Source organism: Arvicola amphibius, chromosome 2 (assembly GCF_903992535.2).
Source record: "Arvicola amphibius chromosome 2, mArvAmp1.2, whole genome shotgun sequence".
NCBI lineage: Eukaryota > Metazoa > Chordata > Mammalia > Rodentia > Cricetidae > Arvicola > Arvicola amphibius.
This window is the reverse complement of record NC_052048.2, coordinates 58,664,302-58,682,589: the sequence shown is the minus strand read 5'-3', so window position 1 is coordinate 58,682,589 and position 18,288 is coordinate 58,664,302.

The following is an 18,288-nucleotide window of genomic DNA, read 5'->3' as shown; positions in this document are numbered from 1 at the left end:
CTATTTTAACCTCTACTGAGGTGAGCATTCTTCCTCCACCATGGCACACTATGATGCCACAGGCCTAAAGCAACAGAGCCGAGCAACCACGGCCTAGAGCCAAAAGTTTCTTTTAATAAAAAGATCAAGGCTTGAATTTTATTTAATTTATTTGTAAAAGTAGGGATGTCTTGAGAGTTCTCTTTCAGCTGTGGACATGCCGAACCTCCTCACTCGAGCTTGCCTTGCATGCCTGTGCCCTTGAGCTGTGCTGGGATCTCATTCTCTGACTGAGCTAACAAATCTGTTCTGTTCATATTTCATCTTGCTCAGATACATGTTGATTGGGCCATTTTATACATTTTGTAATGAGGCTGGAGATGTCCACTCTACTATGCAGCAGCTGGCATTGGACGGCCTTCCACTGCTGTGATAAACACTATGACCAAGACCAGCTGGGGAGGAAAGGGTTATTTTATCTTACAGCTGTGGTCCACTATCCAGGGAGGCCAGGAACGGATGTAGAGAACCCCCACCCACCCACCCACCCACCCAGAGGTCGTTCTGCCTACAGTGGACTGTGCCCTCCCATATAATTTAATTAATCGGGAAAATGTCCCCACCAACTTGCTCACAGGTCAATCTGATAGAGGCATGTTCTCTACTGAGGTTCCCTGTCCAGATAACCCTGGCTTATGCCACATTGACAGACAACTAGTTAGCACACAGCCTAGGTGACAGGGTGTCACGGACATCGGCTTAGGAATGAAGGCCAGGCTTCCCTGTGCCTGGGTGCATTAGGCACGGTGAGCATTTTCCCACCTCATGGAGAGATTTTGTGCAACAGGAGTGAGTTCATCTGTTTCTCAGTCACCTGGCCTCTCTGTTCTGCTTTTGTTGCTCCTCGTGTGGGACACTCTGACACTAGGCAGGTGGGTGGCATACAATTGATTGCAGATTTATGGCTGAAGACTGGTCTGTCACAGCCTTCTCCCTCAGAACCCCTTTGACCTCCCTACAGACAGCTCCACAACATTGCATTCATCTCTCTACCGACTGGTTGTACCCCCCACCCCTGGTCACTCTGCCCACAAAGCCAGAGGCTGGGAGGTCTGTGTGCTGTGGAACTCAGGTCTTGGCTTCCAGGGTGATTTCTACTTCTCCTGGTGTCACCGGTAGCGAGGTGCTTTTGTATTTAGGGTGTCCACAGTGCCTTGATGAGCGTGAGTTTGTGGCTCTTTTTGCGGCTGTGCCCAGGCTCTCAGTGGGGTACAGATGTGGAAGAGGACCCACTTGGTCCACTTGGTCAGAGGAGATGTGTGGTTGGCTTTAGATATGCTAGTATTTTTCTTTCTTTCTTTCTTTCTTTCTTTCTTTCTTTCTTTCTTTCTTTCTTTCATATTTATTTATTTAGTATACAGTATTCTGTTTTGCGTGTATGCCTGCAGGCCAGAAGAGGGCACCAGACCCCATTACAGATGGTTGTGAGCCACCATGTGGTTGCTGGGAATTGAACTCAGGACCTTTGGAAGAGCAGGCAATGCTCTTAAGCGCTGAGCCATCTCTCCAGCCCCCATGCTAGTCTCTTTCCAAAATGGCCAAGCAATTTACTTTCTACCAACTGTAAGGATGGGCAAAATCTCACAAACTGTGCCTCTGGATGAAGAGCTACAGGTAGTCGATGGCTGAGGAGAACCGGAGACTCGGTCTTCTCCAGGCATGAGCCTCCTGATATATTTATCCAATCCCACGTGGTCTGCCTAAAACACATGTGTGTGTGCATCCATCACAAATGGCCTCCGTAAGTTGTGTGCACACAAGGTCCTGTCCACTTTACACTGAGCGGCATCTTTCCTTGCTGCTTTGGTCTTTCTCCTCGGATGGAACTCCTCTCTCAGATGTCCATGTTGTAAATATCTTCCCTGTTCTATGTCCTGTGTGCTCATTTCTTAGTGGTGTCTTTTGACATCAACAAGTCCTCATGGGGCTCCAACCAATCAAATTTATGGCCGTTGCATCCCTCCACATCTTAACGGGGCAGCCCTCCTAAGTCCCACTCAGTGACTTCATTTATTTAGGGCGGCGTTTCGATGGTGGCTCTGCACTGAGTTCCTCTCAGTCCCTCTCTGGAACTCTCTTTCCCCTTACTCCATTTTCGTACACAGTGGGCTGCCATCATTTACTTTATTATTATATATGAAGTTATTATTTGCTTACATGTTAGTTTGGTATCCAGCACCCTCACCCACCTCCCACCCTCTCTTTCATAGATAAAGCCTAGAGGTGATTAGTTTTGAGTCTTTGGTGGCTCCACCACTCTCCAGCTTGTGTTTCTCAGTATGTGGTATAACCTTCACTGACCCAGAAGGCTGCTCCAGTTCCAACCATCGCATCTCCATTTCTAATGAGGAGGAAAGAAGGTCAAGGGAAAGCTCATGTTTTCAGCCACAGGACATTTGAGAGGAAGCTGACGTGGCCTTTGTGTTTGTGTTCCCTCCCTCATTCATATACGGAACCTTTCAGAAGTGACTGCACCAGAGAAACGGCACCTGAAGCTGAGGCCTGGGAGGGGCTCAGGTCTCTTTCTATCCTGCTGTGGGTCACAGGGATGAGACAGCATGCGGGACATCCACACTGGTGTGGGGGAAGACCTGTGGGAACCCAGAGAGATTCCGCATGAAGATGTGGGTCCAGCGGCACAGCCCCTTAATTGGCAGCCCTGAACATCAGTTGTTCGTAAGCGCGGCTTGGCATGAATCACCTGGGGATCTTGTTAAGAATCCGGAGCTTCTTCTGAGCCAGTAGATTCAGGGTGATATATCTGGTTACAAGTGACAGAGCATCAACTACCTGAGGCCACAGGGAATTGATTTGAAGGCAGGGTTGGTGGGGGCAGGCTGTAGCTGCAAAGAGCCTGGGCAGGATGGTGGGAGCCTCTCTCAGTCCTGCAGGCCTGGCCACCACCCTGGGGTACCTCCGCCATGACCCCAGTGGTTCTACAGACCCCTGAAAGACTTCAGCCTTCCTGAAACCTGATCTGATAGCTGAGGCCACAGGCTAAGGCTATGACTCTCAGGGCTTAGGCTCTGTTAACCTAGCAAGGCACCCGCTGGCATCCCAATGCCTGGGCCCAGAGGCTGTGCTTTCAAAACGCTAGCCTGAGGTCCCACCCTGTGGCCAGCCTGCAGATCCCTGCTGAAAAGAGAGTCCCAGCAGGCTCTCCCTGATGGCTTCAGGGCAGCCTCTAGATGTTCTCTTGGGAGAGGTCTAAGACTGCTACCCAGCAGAGCCAGTCAAGGGTTGGGAGTGCCTCAGAGCCTGTAGGCCTGTGACCCTCCGTGAGTCCCTTTGCTGGCTGTGAGCAGAGGTCACGAGGTCAGCACAGTAATACTTCCTGTGAGACACCACGCACAGGGGCCTCACTGAGGGCCTCTCCTGTCCCCCTGAAGTCCTCCCTTGCCAGTCCTCCCCAGTCCCACTGAGGTTTTCAGCTCAGCACCCCAGGGAGCTGTCAGGTCTGCAGCACACTGCCCCACCTGGGCAGGGAGGGATAAAACTTTGCAGCTTAGCTTCTGAGGGCCCCACCCCCTAGTCCCGCAGCCCTAACAATGGTGCCCCCTTCTGATAGACTGAGATCCTGCACCTCACCCTTCACTGACCCATAGACAAGCGCACAGGCTGCAATTTAGGTTCTGGAATCTTATTCTGCCTCCAACTGTTTAAAAATGGAACTGGCCATCAATAATTAAACTCAGAGTGGGCATTAAAAGTCCTTGTTTCAGCTCCTCTTGAAAGCATGGCGTGGTTTGTCCTACTGAGCCTGTACCTGCCCACATGCAAAAGGAAGCATCCCAGGCTTCCCCAGCACCCAAGGGAAAGGACTCCAGGCTCCTCCATGGTCCAGCATGGGGGGTGTCATCCCCCAGGCTCTTCCAGTACCCAGGAAGAGGACATTCCTTAGGTTCCCCTAGTACCCAGGAGGTTCTTCTATTCCAGCCATGCCCCAGGCTCCTTAGCAGCCTGCATTGACCCCTTGTTCCCTGCTAAGTGTGTGGCTCTTCTGTTGGGAGGTTGGGATTGGTTCTGGTCTTTCTACCACCCTGATAGCCAGCACTCCCTGCTGTAGTGGCCACTTTGGGCTCCAGCTTCTGCTAAAACGCAAGCCTAGGGAGGCTCTATGTTATCTACGGTGGTCCAGAGAGGAACTCCTGAGGGTCTCCAGGTTGGCCTGTCATACTGTCTCTGAGGGTGACCTTTGCCCTGACTATAACCTCTGACCTCAGCATTTTTCTTTTTAGATTCCTTCTGCAGCCATCTTCAGGCAGATGTGAGGAGCCTAGGGCTCTGGGGACAGGTGCAGTGAGGCAAGACAGAGGTTAGGAACAGAGCTGGGGCTGAGCTCTCACCTGAGACCCTTTCCCTCCCATGTGGGGCTGCAGAGGCGCCTGGAGCTTGGGCTCATCCCTAAGGGACCCCTGGCCTCCCCAGAGCTGCTTTGTTTAGTAGACAGGTCTCACTGTGTACTTTATGAGCCCTGCTGGAAGGTTTGGAATAGCACCCCAGAGGCAGAGTTAGTCTCACTTTTAGGAAGGGACAGGATGGTGTCAGGAGGATATGCCTGTCGTGGGCTCTGTCCACTTCAGAAGGAAACTGATCATGATCAGAGAGGCAGAGTGGCAGAAGGAAGGAAGGAAGGTGCAGCCTGATGAGAGACTTCTGCCTGGGAGGGGGGGAGAGAGGTAGAGAGGCAGGAGGAGGGGAGGGAGGAGGGAAAAGGTGGCCCCGACCTCAGCCTGGAACATCAACCTCCACTCCAGCTATGCCCAATCCCAAGTTCTCTCTTCCTCTCATTTCTTCCCATTCCTTGTCTGTCTGTCTCTGCTATCTCTCTGTGTCTCTCTTCCTCTCCTGGCTGCCTGTCTTTGCTTCACTCTGAGTAACCACTCTGGCATCCTGAGGTCTCTCTGTCTCTCTCCCTGCGTATCTTTGTCTTTTCATGCTGGTTCTTTCCTCTTTCTGTCTTTTCCTCTCTGTCGTTTGCTCTCTCTGCTCATGGCTGTCTGTCTGCATGTCTTCTTGGGGTGGCTGAGTGTCTGTCTGTCCATCCTCTCATCTCAGGCAGCTGGAAGCATCCCCTGCGTTCATTGATGTGTGGTTGTGAGATTCCCTTTGAATACTGCAGCAGCCAGTTGCTGGTTGCCAAGGGAACGGGTCAGGAGAAATGGGGGATCCGAGGGGGGCATAGGGAGCCAGGCGGGGGGTGTGGGCACGCTTTTCTGTTTTCATCTTCTTTGCTGCGTTCTTTTTCCAAAGCACAGAGAAAGGACGACAATTTAAAATGATTTTTCAAGAATCAACACGGCAGAAATAATGGGTCCTAATTGTGCTGGACTAAAAGCCAGGCAGGGAGAGTGGCAGCTTCCTGGTGCCCAGAGAGAGCTAATGGCCAGACTCAGAGAGTGGAGCCACTTGAGGACCAGGAGCTGCTGTGCCAGGTCCCTTGGCTGGCATTGCCCAAGGCCACCCCCCTCAGGCCTTGCTGAGAGCTTAGGATTCAGAGCCCAGAAATCCCCAGAACCCCTACTAAGCAGGAGAGGCAGCTAGGTGACCACACACAGGGTGCAGGCCTCCTGCCGCTTTCAAGTGGGAGGGGTTAGGCAGAGAGGCCTGGCTAGGCTATTGCAAGCCCTGGACATTCTCTAACAGCTTCAGAGAAATGATCTTGGTCTCCTTTGCTCAGCCTGACTTCACCATCATGGGCATGAACAGAACTGATGCTGGCACAGTGCCCATGCTGGCCTCACCACCTGCACCCAGCCTCTGCTATCCGAGTCAGCAAATCCTATGAATAGAATGATGCAGGGTATCCACTCCCAGGATCACCAGGATTGTGGGGTTTGCACAAAAGGGAGAGTTCTGGGTACAGACTCGGCTTGTGCAGTGCTATCACTTACCAGCTACAACAGGAGGGAAATGGGGGAAACATGGGGTCTCAGGGAACAAGCCCCACTTCTACCACATCAGGATGGACAGGACCCCAGCTGATGCACGAGCCGGGTATAGCAAGCTGGTTTGAAGGGAGAGGGCGGCGTGAAGCACGTTGGTAGAAGAGGAAGGTCCTCAGAAAAGGACTTCATGCTGAGGATGCCGGGAAGATTAAGCAGAAAGGCCTTGAAGCCACCGTCCCCAACCACCAGGGAGAACCTGCTCCATCCTGGGACAACCATCTTAAAGCAGGACCCAAACCTGTAAGGGCATCAGCAGGGCCCAGTGCAGAAGTCCAATGCTCCCAAATGCATTTGGCTTCAGTCATCCCATGTTTGCCATTGCCCTAGGTAGCCAGAAGCCTGTGTTCTGTCTGGTTTTTACCCCATCTGTCCCTCCCATTATCATCTTATAGCCGGCCAGCACATGCCCAGTGAGTCTAGGACCCAGCTGAGGATAGTGGCCAAGTCTTGTATATCTGACTTGACTCTGTGTGTTCTCACTTTCTTCCCGCCCACTCCTAGCCATAGCTCCTGGCATGTGAAGCTGTCCTTCATAGCAAGTGGTGCTGGAGCCTTGGAGGTCTAAAGGTGACAAAGCAGTGACCTTGTTCAGTGTGAGGGACGGGGAGACAACAGAGGTGGGAACAGCCACAGCCACAGAGCCCTCTGCAGAGAGGGAGAAATGGCAAAGGCCATGGGAGGGCCTTGAAGGGGTGGAGATGAGAGAGCTGGACCCTTCAGCTGTGGGGGAGCCTGTGTGATGGATGTCACTCAGGTGTGAGTGACTCCTTTTGGCAATGGATGTCTCTTCCCCCGTCCCCAACTACCCCATGCCCTGTGGCAAGCTTGGATAGAGACCCACTCCAGGTCAACTCTGTTTGCATTCCGGAGTGACTAGAATGTTTACTTTTTCCAGGGCTAGGGATGGAACCCTGGGTCTCATTTCTGCAAAGCAAGTGTTCTAGAGAGTCACCCCCAGTCACCCCTGTGACAGTCTTCTCTAGGTCCCTGTCTCTGCTAAGTTCCTCTTCTGGCATGAGCTCATCCCAGCCCGTAGGAAGCCTTTGTTTAACTTACTATTTCTGGTGCTTTTGTGACAAGGGGGCTTGTTGACCCTCCCAGGTCCCAGAGACAGGAAACGCTTCTGCCAGCATGTCTTTAGAGTAAACCAAACCCTTCCTCTGTGTGCGTTCACCCTCTGGGGCACTGTTTGTACCCTGATCACCTCAGGGTCAGGACAAATACCCTGTGCAGTTGCAACTTCAGAGCCCCAAAGTTATTCTACTGGTGGCCCTCGTCACCCCTTCCCTCAGACCACAGGAAGGGGCCTTGTCACCCTGCTGCAGGCTGGCATCTCTAACCTGTTGGCCTCATAGCCCCTGGCAGTAATACCTTGTAGACTGGATGCCTACTTCCTGAAGTGAGGGAGCTCTCATTGTATCCAGGACCAAATACCAACACATGCAGCCTCACAGATGGGGCAGGAGAACAGCTGCCTACCCACCACCAGTAACTCCCCTCTCTTAGGGAAGCGCAATCAGTGTGCTCCTTGTCCTGGTCCCTCCTCCACCGTCTCTGCACATCACCTGTGCGATTGTTTATCTAACAATTCTCTTCCACTCAGCTGACTTTTGCAAAAGTCAGGGGTGTATAATTTACATAATTGGAGAGAGAATTTACATACAGTAAGATCTACCCCTCTAAGCACATAGTTCAATGGGTTTTGACAAATAACTACAGTGAGGTGGCTGCCACAGCAATCAAGGACCCCTCCCTCCCCGCAGTGCCAAACCAGCCTCCTACCCCTTTCCAGTTAATCCTGGCTGTCACCTCCGGCCCAGTACCCCAGATGTTGTCCTCATTACAAGTTGACTTGGGAGTCAGGCAGCATGTGGCTTCTGTGCCTGGCTTCCCCCATTTAGCATAATACTGCCTTAAAAAAAAATCAAGCTTAAACTCGCAGCCCCAGTGCCTTCCCCGTACTTCCCAGTGTTCGCGTTTGTCCAGGCTGTGCCTGCCTGCAGCTCCCCAGTGAGGGAGCATCCTCAGTCTTACCTAGGTGTTTTAAGCTCAGGTTGGTGAGGCCCATCTGCTGCAGCTGGATTCTCCCCTCTGAGCACAGTCAGGTGGCCACCAGGTACACTGCTGTCACCCATACCCCAAACCTCCTGTGGACACTGAGGCAACTTCTGTCTGGTCAACCTGACTTCTCTGAGTTTCACCGCAGTGAAGTCTGGCATCCTCCTCTGAGCATGCACACTGTCCTCACAGGGCTATGTACCCAGATCTGTTCTTTCTCTGGGTGGCCAAGTCTCTGATGCCTAGTATATTGTTTCCACCTGAGTCCATCAGGGGCCGATTTCTCTGAGTGTCTGCACAGTCTTTGGGCTGCATGGGTTTGGGTTCCTCACCGAGGAGCAGGACACTATTGGTGTGGTGAATGTGTGCCTGCCTTTAGTGGCTATCCTGCTGTTTCCAGTGCTTTCAAAGACATTCCCAGCCCAGTCCAGGCTGTGTCTTCGGCAGCATTCTGTGAGGTTTTTACATGGGAGTGAACGTGCTAGGTGGTACATATGGGATGAGTGTTCCTCCAAAAACTAGTGACACTAGTGGCATCATTCACAGTTCCCCCACACAACACCTTAAAAAAACCAAAAAGCCCCCCAAAAACAAAAAACAAAAAACTTCTCTTGAACTCTTGATTTTCCTTGTTTGCTTGTTCATTCATTTTTCTCTTCCCCCCCACCCCTGCCACTACTGGCACTTGAATTCGGGACCTTATGCACACTAGACAAACACTAAGAAAAGACACTGCCACTGAGCTGTACCCCACCCGTTTTATTTTGTGACAGGGTCTCACTACGTTGTCCATGCTGACCTCAAACTAGTTCTGTTGTGCAGGCAGGCTTGAATTCACAGTCCTCCTCCCTTAGCCTCTGGTATAGCTGGCATTACAGGTTTGCACCACCATGCCTAACATTCCTTCACCTTTGTGGGGGGCATTTTTTGAGACAGGGTTTCTCTGTGTAGCCTTGGCTATCCTTGGCTGTCTTAGAACTCACTCTGAAGACTAAGCCGACCTTGAACTCCAGAGACCTCCTGCTTCTGCCTTCTGAGTGCTGGGATTAAAGGTGTGTGCCACCACTGCCCAGCTCCTTTGACTATTTTTATTGGGGGATTTATCTTCCTTTTGAGTCACAAGACTCAATATTCTAGTTGCAGTCTTTGGTCACATGTATGTTTGGTAAATACACTTTCCTGTCCTTGAAGCATCTACTCTTGATGAGGTCCTCAACTCATTGAAAACAGTGATATCATTTCCTAGTTTTACATATGACTTGCTGTGACATCTTAAGTCTCTTTTCTCTTGTCACCTGCACCCAGACTCTGAAACTCCCTGTTGATGTCTACCACATCCCTGACTGGAGCTCAGGCTATTCTCACAGATATTTCTGAACACAAAAGGAGTCTTGGATCAGATAGGGAAGATGGGGAAGGGGAAGCAAAGCACTTTCTAGTGTTTCAGATGTACATGAGCTATGCTCCAAAAGAATAGGACCTAGGAGGCTACTTTGAGCTACTGGTAGAATACACAGAATACTCCAGCGATCCAGTGGCTGGTATTCCAGACCCATGGTACCAGGCCCAGCGTTTAGGAGGCTGAGGCAGGAGGATTACAATTTCAAGGGTAATATAGGCATTTTAGCGATAACCCACTTCAAAACACAAAAAGAGGATGGGAATCTAGTTCAGGAGTTGAGAGCTTGCTAAATACATGAGGTCTTGGGTTCCAATTCCCATAAATGAAAGTAAAATAAAATGCAGAGTCTAGTAACAATTTAAGGCCAGTTGATTTTTGACAAGGGGACCACTTGTGTAACACTATCCTCAGAGCCAAACTGCCACCGTCACAAGATCAGCTGTGCTGTTTGCAAAAGATAATCCCAGCTGGGCTTGGTGGCTGCTGACACGTCCTCACAGAAGGAGGGGCTGGAGATGTCATGGAAACCTCACCTGAGCTTCCTGATGCCTCTTTCAGCCAGTTGTAAGCAATTCTGCCCTAATTGCATGAGGCCTTGGGGTCTAGGAAGGTGCTAGAGTCTATCTATATGCTGGGGAGATCTAAGGGAGGGGGGCTCCACTATGTGGCTGTGGGGAAGCCATCTCTATGCTGGGAGTTAAGACTTCCCAGCAGGGCTGCTCTAGGGTCACCTGTGCTCCTGTCCATAGCCCTCCACACAGGCTCTGTAAGCTAACCCTGCCATGACTCCTCCTCTAAGGGAACTCTGGGAACTTCAGTCTGACCTTTAGGAGGAAGGTGCTGACATTGTTCACATCTTCCCCACAGAAGGAATTCTTGCAGCACCAGACAATGCAAAAAATATGATTTTTTTGAACAAATGGTGCTGAAGATCTGTCTGTCTTCACATGGAAGAACGAACTTGGACCCCAACCTCATACCATGTACAAGTGAGTCCGAATGGGTCAAAGGCTGAAGGTTCTGAGAGATAAAGCCTGTCACCTCCTGGTGGGCCCTGGGGTGAGTACACATTTCTGAGGGTTCTTAGGAAAGGGCACCAACCCACAGCAATCTAAAATAATGGATTTCTTTGAGATAGGGTCTCCCTATGTAGCCCTGGCTATATTGGACTTGCTTTGTGGAACAGGCTGGCTTTGAACCCACAGAGATCTACTGCCTCTGCCTCCTGAATGCTAGGGTTAAAAAACATATGCTGTCCTGCCTGGCTTAAGAATGAATAAACTGGACTTTACCAAATGTAGAAACATATTTTGCACAGAGAGGTGAGAAGGAGCCTCACTGGGCAGGAGCACACTTTCCAGCCTGCTATCCAGAATGTATACATCAGAATATATATACAGCATCAAAACAAAACAAAACAGACAAACAAATAAAAAAAGGTGAGCTGCCCAATCCAAAATGGATATCTGCATTCTGGTGTGGGAGGTCCTTCTGTCTATGTGTTGCTTTTATTGGTTAATGAATAAAGAAACTGCCTTGGCCTGTTAATAGGGCCAAACTTAGGTAGGTGGGCAAAACTGGACTGAATGCTGGGAGGAGCAAGGCAAAGAGGGAGACACCATGGAGATATACATGCTGAAGCTTTGCTGGTAGGCCACAACCTTGTGGTGATATACAGATTAATATAAATGGGTTAAATTAAGATGTAAGACTTAGCCAATAAGAAGCCAGAGCTAATGGGCCAAGCAATGTTTTAATTAATTTGGTTTCTGTGTGGTTATTTTGGTTCTGGGTGGCCAGGACAAACAAGCAGCCTCCTCCAACAGCATTCCTTCAAAGATGACACTTACATGGCCTGTAAGCACAGGAGAAAGAAAATTCTCAACATCATTGGCCATCAGAGAAATGCAAAGTAACAAGGTTAGGTCAAATTCTGAGAAGTTGAAACCAGGTACATTGCTGCTCAGATACATGGATGGCTTTGGAAAATAACCCAAATGCTTCCTCAAAATGCAAACCTTAGGAGCACCACAGCCCAACCCTAGGTATGACATATCCCCATAGATCAATCTATGAATATTTATGGAGGCATCATTTCTATTAGCCAGAAATGACAAGCCAAGTGTGACAGCCATGCAGAGGACTGAAGAATGTATTTCTATAAAGATAGAGCTTAAAAACATTGTGTTGAGTGGAAAACTGGCCAGGAGAGACCAGACATTATGTGATTCTGTTGGTGCGGCAGCAGATCCACAGAGGACAGTGGGCTAGTGACTGCCAAGAGCTGAGGGAGTGGTTTGCGGAATATTTGTTTAGCTCTGCGAAGATGTGTTGTATTTGTTCATGTTGCAGAATATTTAACTATGTAAAGATGTGTTACTGTTTTACCTTGCCTGCCTAAGGCACCCGATTGGTCTAATAAAAAGCTAAATGGCCAATGATGAGGGAGGAGATATAGGCAGGACTTCCAGGCAGGGAGAGTAAGTAGAAGGAGGAATTTAGGCTGGGGGAAGAAAGAAAAGAGATGCCAGGAGTCAGCCAGCCAGACACAGAGGAAACAGGACATTAGGACATACAGAATGAAAGAAAGGTAAAATACCCCAAGAAAAACGTAGATGGATAGAAACTGGATAAATTAAAAGAGCTAGTGGGACAAGCCTAAGCTAAGGCTGAGCATTTATAATTAATAATAAGCCTCCGTGCCTTATTCAGGGTCTGGTTGGTGCCCCCCCCCAAAAAACCGACAACTACAGAGTGGCATGGGAACAACTTAAAGATGCAAGTTTTCTTTGGGAGCGGTTAGAAGAGGCGAATGTTTAAGAAACTGCTGATATGTCCAGTTTAAAATGCCAGGCGTTAATTATGAAGTTATATCTCAGTTAAATGAAATTTTAAAGATCCATGTGCCCATGGTGGCTCTACAATAGGTATGGAGGAGGAGGTGTGAGCCAGGGTGCCTGCGGTGGGAAGAGACCTAGGCCAGTCCTGAGCCTGGCGTGCTCTCTGCCCTAAGCACTGCCAGGGAAGTTGCTGTTCGAGACTCTGGGCTGGGATCCACACCCACTAAGATGTGTCACCTGGGGAAGCTGTGAGCCAGCTTGGCGTGGGCTGCTCCTGTCAGGCATGCGTGCCAGGAGACACCTGGGGCGCCAACTTCTGGGCCACCACCCACCAGAGAGACAGGCAGCCTGCTGCCGCGCCTCCCTGTTTGCACAGCCTGGCTTCATTAGTGGGGAGGTGAGGATCTAATTTCCTTCAAACAAATGCCGGGGGTTGGTGCTTCCCTCCAACAATGAGCAGTGGCAGACGGTGAGAAATCTGCTCACACCTTCTGGGTCGGGTGGGGAGTGGCTCAGGCATGGCTGTCAATGAGGCAAGCCCGTGCACCTGGCCTAGGCTTCCTCAGGCCCCGAGCAGCCAATCCATCTGCAGTGGAGGGGCCAGGACATGGGGTCTTCCAGCAGTGCTTCCATAGGTTCCGAGTCAGTGAGTCAAGGACTCTGAGCACTTCTAGTGTGGTATAGGCAGGGATGCTGTGGCAGAGCCTAGGGGCAGGTTTGTGGCCAGGGGGAGGAAGCAGGCACTGTGGACAGGTGACTGAGCTGTGTTGGAGCAATGATATCCTCTGTGACTGCTGCAATGCAGAGTTGCCCCAAGTAGGGAATGGAGCCGAGCCTGGCATGACTATGTGGGCCAGTCACAGGACACGGCTTGCCTATTCCAAGACCACAGGATGTGCTTTGGAGAGATCCCTTAGAAGGCTGAAACGGGGCCTTGTTTAGCACACTATAGCGGGGCATCAGGCAGAGGGTGACATCATCTCCTCAGGGACTGTGAGCAGTATGCGAGCTCTACCACAGTCAACCGTTATCAGGTACGGCAATCGGATGCTAGAGAGGTAACAGGGAAGACCAGTGTCTCTAAGGAATGCTTCCATGTCTGCCTAGGAAGGCCATGGCTTCTCAGCTCACATGCATATAGTACCCAGGCCACCTTCTCAGTCCTCACGGCACTTTGTCATCTTGGCTCAAGGACCAAGAGGTGTTTTCCAGCTGGAATGAGCTACCGCATACCAGATTCTACCTGTGTTAGGTGCCCTGATACACGGGACTGGTGTGGAGAAGTCTCTCTCATATTCATCAGCGGTTTTATTCTGTTACCCGCGGTTTCCATCAGAGCCATGATTTCTCTTGCCAGATGATCTCAGGGTTCTCTCTCTCTCTCTCTCTCTCTCTCTCTCTCTCTCTCTCTCTCTCTCTCTCTCTCTCTCTCTCTCTCTCTCTCTTTCTCTCTCTCTCTCGTGTGTGTGTACACGTGTGTGCTTGCACACGTGCGCATACATCTATGTAGGGGCCAGAGATCAATGGTTGATGCCAGATGTCTCTTGAAGTGTCTCTCCATCTTATTTTTTGAGACGTTGACCCTGGAGAGCTCCAATTTGACTAGCCTGGCTGGTCAGTGAGTGCCAGGAATCTATTGTCTGTCTCCCCAGTGTCCAGGCCTCTAGGAGCAGAGGCTGAAGGGATCAGGGATAGGGCATGTCCTAGAGAAGGAAGAGAGAGAAAAAGAGGCTCTTTTGTGAGTGAAGGTCATCCCTGGGAGTGACAAGTTAGACATGGCTTTAGCCCTCATGGAGGTTATTCTAGGGGAAAAATGAGCAACTAGACAGAGAAATAAAGTAAGTTGGTGGTTCATGCCTGTAATCCCAGGACCAGGAATACTGGAATTCAAAGTTATCTTCAGCTGCATACCAAGTTCAAAGCTAGCCTGGGCTACATAGGATCCTGTCTTAAAAACCAAACCAAACCAAAAACCAAGAACCTAAATCATGACGGGTGTGATCAAGACAATGCCAGGGTGTTGGGGAGGGGGAAAGGGACAGACCACCTGTTGTAAAGCCAGCCAGCCCCAGGAACAAGCAGAGGCAGGGAATGGCAAGGACAGGGGCGCTTAGAACTGGGAAGACCTAAGACTGCCAAGGACCGACTGCGATTATACACTACAGAATGGAAGGGGAAGGCTGGTGTTAGTGACTTCCTGCCATCCTGATGAAACACCGTGACCAAGGCAACTAGAGAGAAGCTTATTTTGGCTTACAGTTCCAGAGAAAGTCCAAAATGGCAGGAGAGTCCTGGCGGAGACCACAGAGCAGAAAGCTGAGAAGCCACATATTCAACAACACACAGAAAGCAGAGAGGTTGAACTGGAAATTGGGAGGCTCCAAACTGTCAAGGCCCGGCATCAGCAGCGTCCTTCCTCCAGCAATGCTCCTCCTCTCACAGCTTTCGTAATTTTCCCCCAAAGCACCAACCAAGGACCAAGCGTTCAAGTATGTAAAACTATGGGGCACATTTCTCATTTAAACCATCCCAGCTGGAGTGCTCCCAAAAGCAGGGTAGGATGGGGGAAAATGATGGCAGTAAAGACCCCTGGAATGAGGACAGTGATGGCCCTGCAGACATGCACAACCCGCGTCTCTTGACGGTACATTGCACACTGCCCCAGACAGCCTGAGTTACCAGCGTGTTCTTACACCTCAGTGGGTTATCCAGTCGCTACCTGACCTTTGTGTGTGCGCAAATACATTCCAAGGGAGGGTGTCATGGCACCCTGCTTTCCACACGCAGTTCTGAGAACTTTGAATGGAAGACTGAGAGGAAAAGGTTTTGAAAGCGGCACGACCGTAGCTGCTATCTCACAGCTCCCAGGACAGCCTCTGGATTCCCATGCCGCTGCTGTCACCTCCTTTGCGGCAGGGAGCACTCCATGGTCATTTTTCTCCAATGGGGAGATGTTTTATAATCTTGACTTCACTTGCATTTTTTTTCTCTCCATTCGTGGTGATTTTGGTCCACTTCTTGTGTCCTTTTTTGGGTGTCAGAGGCCTGTGGTCTTCTCTGGTAAATCCCCCCACCTTTTCACCTTCTCCATTTTTCTATTGCTTTGTGACTTTTTTTCCTCAATGGCACCTAAGTCGTTGTTTTTGCTGTTTCCTCTTAGGGAAAGTTGACCTTTGAGTCAATCCGTATTCGCAAATGTCTTTTATTGTTTTAAATGGATGTTTTGCTGACCAGAAGCCTTGCATTTTTCCATAGTCAAATCTGCCAGTCTTTTTCATTCTGGCTTCTGGGTTTTATGTCATGCTTAGAAAGACTTTTTTCACATCAAGATAAAAAAAAAGCACCCACGTTTTCTTCTATTACATTTTTAGATTCATTTCTGACATTTGAATTTTAATGCTTCAAGAATTTTTTTTTAAATATAAGAGAGATTTAGCTTTCCCAAATCTCTCCCTACACCATTTGTTAAACAATCCATCATTTCCCCCAGGTTTCTTGCCATCTTTACCAGCTATTAAACACTGATGTTCACCATCCTATTTCCTGCCCCTCCACTCTCTTTTTCTCGTTGATGAATCTGTTCATATTTTGAAAACTTTTGTCAAGTTCACTGGGTTTTTTATTTTTTTTTTAAATCAAGAATTCAGTTAGGATTTTGACTGGGAGAAGATTGACATCTTGGCAACTTGTCTTCCTATTGCTCGAGGTTTGACCATCTTCTCCAACTATGTGCCTTTTCACCAAGCTCGGAAGTTCTGCTCATGTTAGGTGTTTGGTTGTCTTAGGTTTTTCCTTTTCTGCATTTTTCATTCTCAGCTACTGGTGAGGTCTCTAGTGTTCTTAGCTGTTTATGTTTTATGTAAAGTATTACTTTTGATAGGTTGTCTTTTTTTTTAAAAAAAAGATGTTTTTATTCTATGTGTATGAGTGTTTGCCTCCTTGTATGTATGTGCACTATGTGTGTGCAGTGCCCATAGAGGCCAGAAGAGGGCATCACATTGGGTCTCCTGGAACTGGAGTTAGGTGGTTGTGAGCCACTGCATGGGTGCTGGAAAACAAACCCAGGTCCCCTGGAAGATCAGTCAGTGCTCTTAACCTCTGAGCTGTTTGTCCAGCCCCACATCTAGTTTTCTTGTAGGTCCTGGGGATCAAACTCAGGTCTTCATGCTTCAGAGCAAGCACTTTGCCATTTTCCCTTCCAGCCACTCTTTCACAGGTGGCTGAGCCCCAGGTCTGGCTTGGTGGCTCCAGGAGCTGTTAGTCAATCATAGCTGTCTAGAGTTATGAAAATGAAGAAGTGTGGTCAAGCTGTTCCTTGCTGTATTCCAAAGGTTTAGTTGGTATCAACTTCTTTTTCATATTTTTCATTTAAAAAATTTACTTTTTATTTTACATACCAACCTGAGTTCCCTCTCCCTCCCCTTCTCCTGACCCACACCTCCCCCCTTGCCATCCCCCACCTACTCCTCAGAAGGTGTGAGGCCTTCCTTGGGGAGTCAACAAGGTCTGGGATACCAACTTGAGGCAGGACCAAGCCCCTCCCCCCATCAAGGCTGAGTAAGGTATCCCACCACTACTGACAGGAGAGATGTTGGGCATGCCTGCACGGTGGAATTTGTTCTGGAAAGTATTGCTCCAGGCAGTTGTATCTACCCTCAAACAGCACACTCCCGCCTCCTTCTTGGTCTGCTGCTGGGTTTTGCATATTTTCCTGGGTTGAAGGGGTGGGAAATCTCAATTCTTAGAATACAGCCTGCGGTGGTTGTCTCCCTCCAGAGCAGGCCCCATCCTCTAGCTGAGCTAGAAAACATGCAGGAATTCCTTTTCTTCTCTCCTAAGCTGAATATGGTGTGTCCTCAAAGACATTTTCTGTTCCTTGATCCCTCGGGCTCCTTCAGAACACTGCCACTGTCCTGTCAAGGGACAGGAGCCACTTCCCTTCTGTTGTGACACCATCACGACCTAGAAAGTCACTTGGCTCCTGCCTCAGGTTAGTCCACTTTCCCGAGGCACTGAGCTGTGTTTTGTTAGGAACCCCAGCTGGTCCACTTAGAGAAGCCCTGTTGCTACAGTAGGAAAGATCCTGCTACCGTGAGATGATGCTACTGTGGTCCACCAGGAGAAGCCCTGTTCCCTCAGTAGGAGAGACGCTGCCACTGTGAGTGTCATTGATATAAGTGCCCCAAAAAGGCCAAGAGCGCTAAAGGATGGGCCCCAACCTAGAGTAATAAGGGGAGGTGATGGAGCTTATGGGACCTCCTGGAAGAAGGTTACTGTGCTTGTTCTCAAGGGGGGATAGTGGGACCCTGCCCTTTCTCTTTGCTTGACTGCAGCCATCAAGTGAACAACCTCTTCTGTGCCGGCTCCTGCAGTGACATGCTGCCTTAGTGTGTGCAATGGCAGTGGAGCTACCAGACTATGGGACTGAACCTACAAAGCCACGAGCCAAAACAAACATTTTACCTTTTGGGGTAATTGCTCCAGGCATTTTGTTCCAGTGATTGGAGAGCTGACTTACACAGATGGCTGGTCAGCTACCCCAGCCACCATCTACACCGGCAGCCAGACCACTGGCCCACCCTTCCTGAGGGCCTGATCCCTGACCCCTTGACAGTAGATTGATATTTGTTATTTGAAGCTACCATTTTAAAAACTAGAGCAGAAAGAAGTTGGGGTATGAGGCTGTGAGCTTAAGGGGTCATGCTCAGGTTCCTGAACGCTACAGATGCTCAGGAGGGCACCTCTGGATGCTGTGTTGTGCAGGGTGTGGGCTCCTGTTTCATTTGTCTATTCAGTCACTGTGGCTGGCTCTTTTTTCAGGAGGCTCAGTGACTGTGACACTCTGTGGGGGAGGGGCTAGCTCCTCTCCACACTGGCATTTGGTCCCAGCCTGTCACCATGGCAGCAAAGATTGGTGCTACCTACACCACAGGGAAGGGAGGCTGTTCCAAGTAGATTCTTCCTGATCCCCAAATCTCTCTCTTCTTGAAACTCTTAGCTG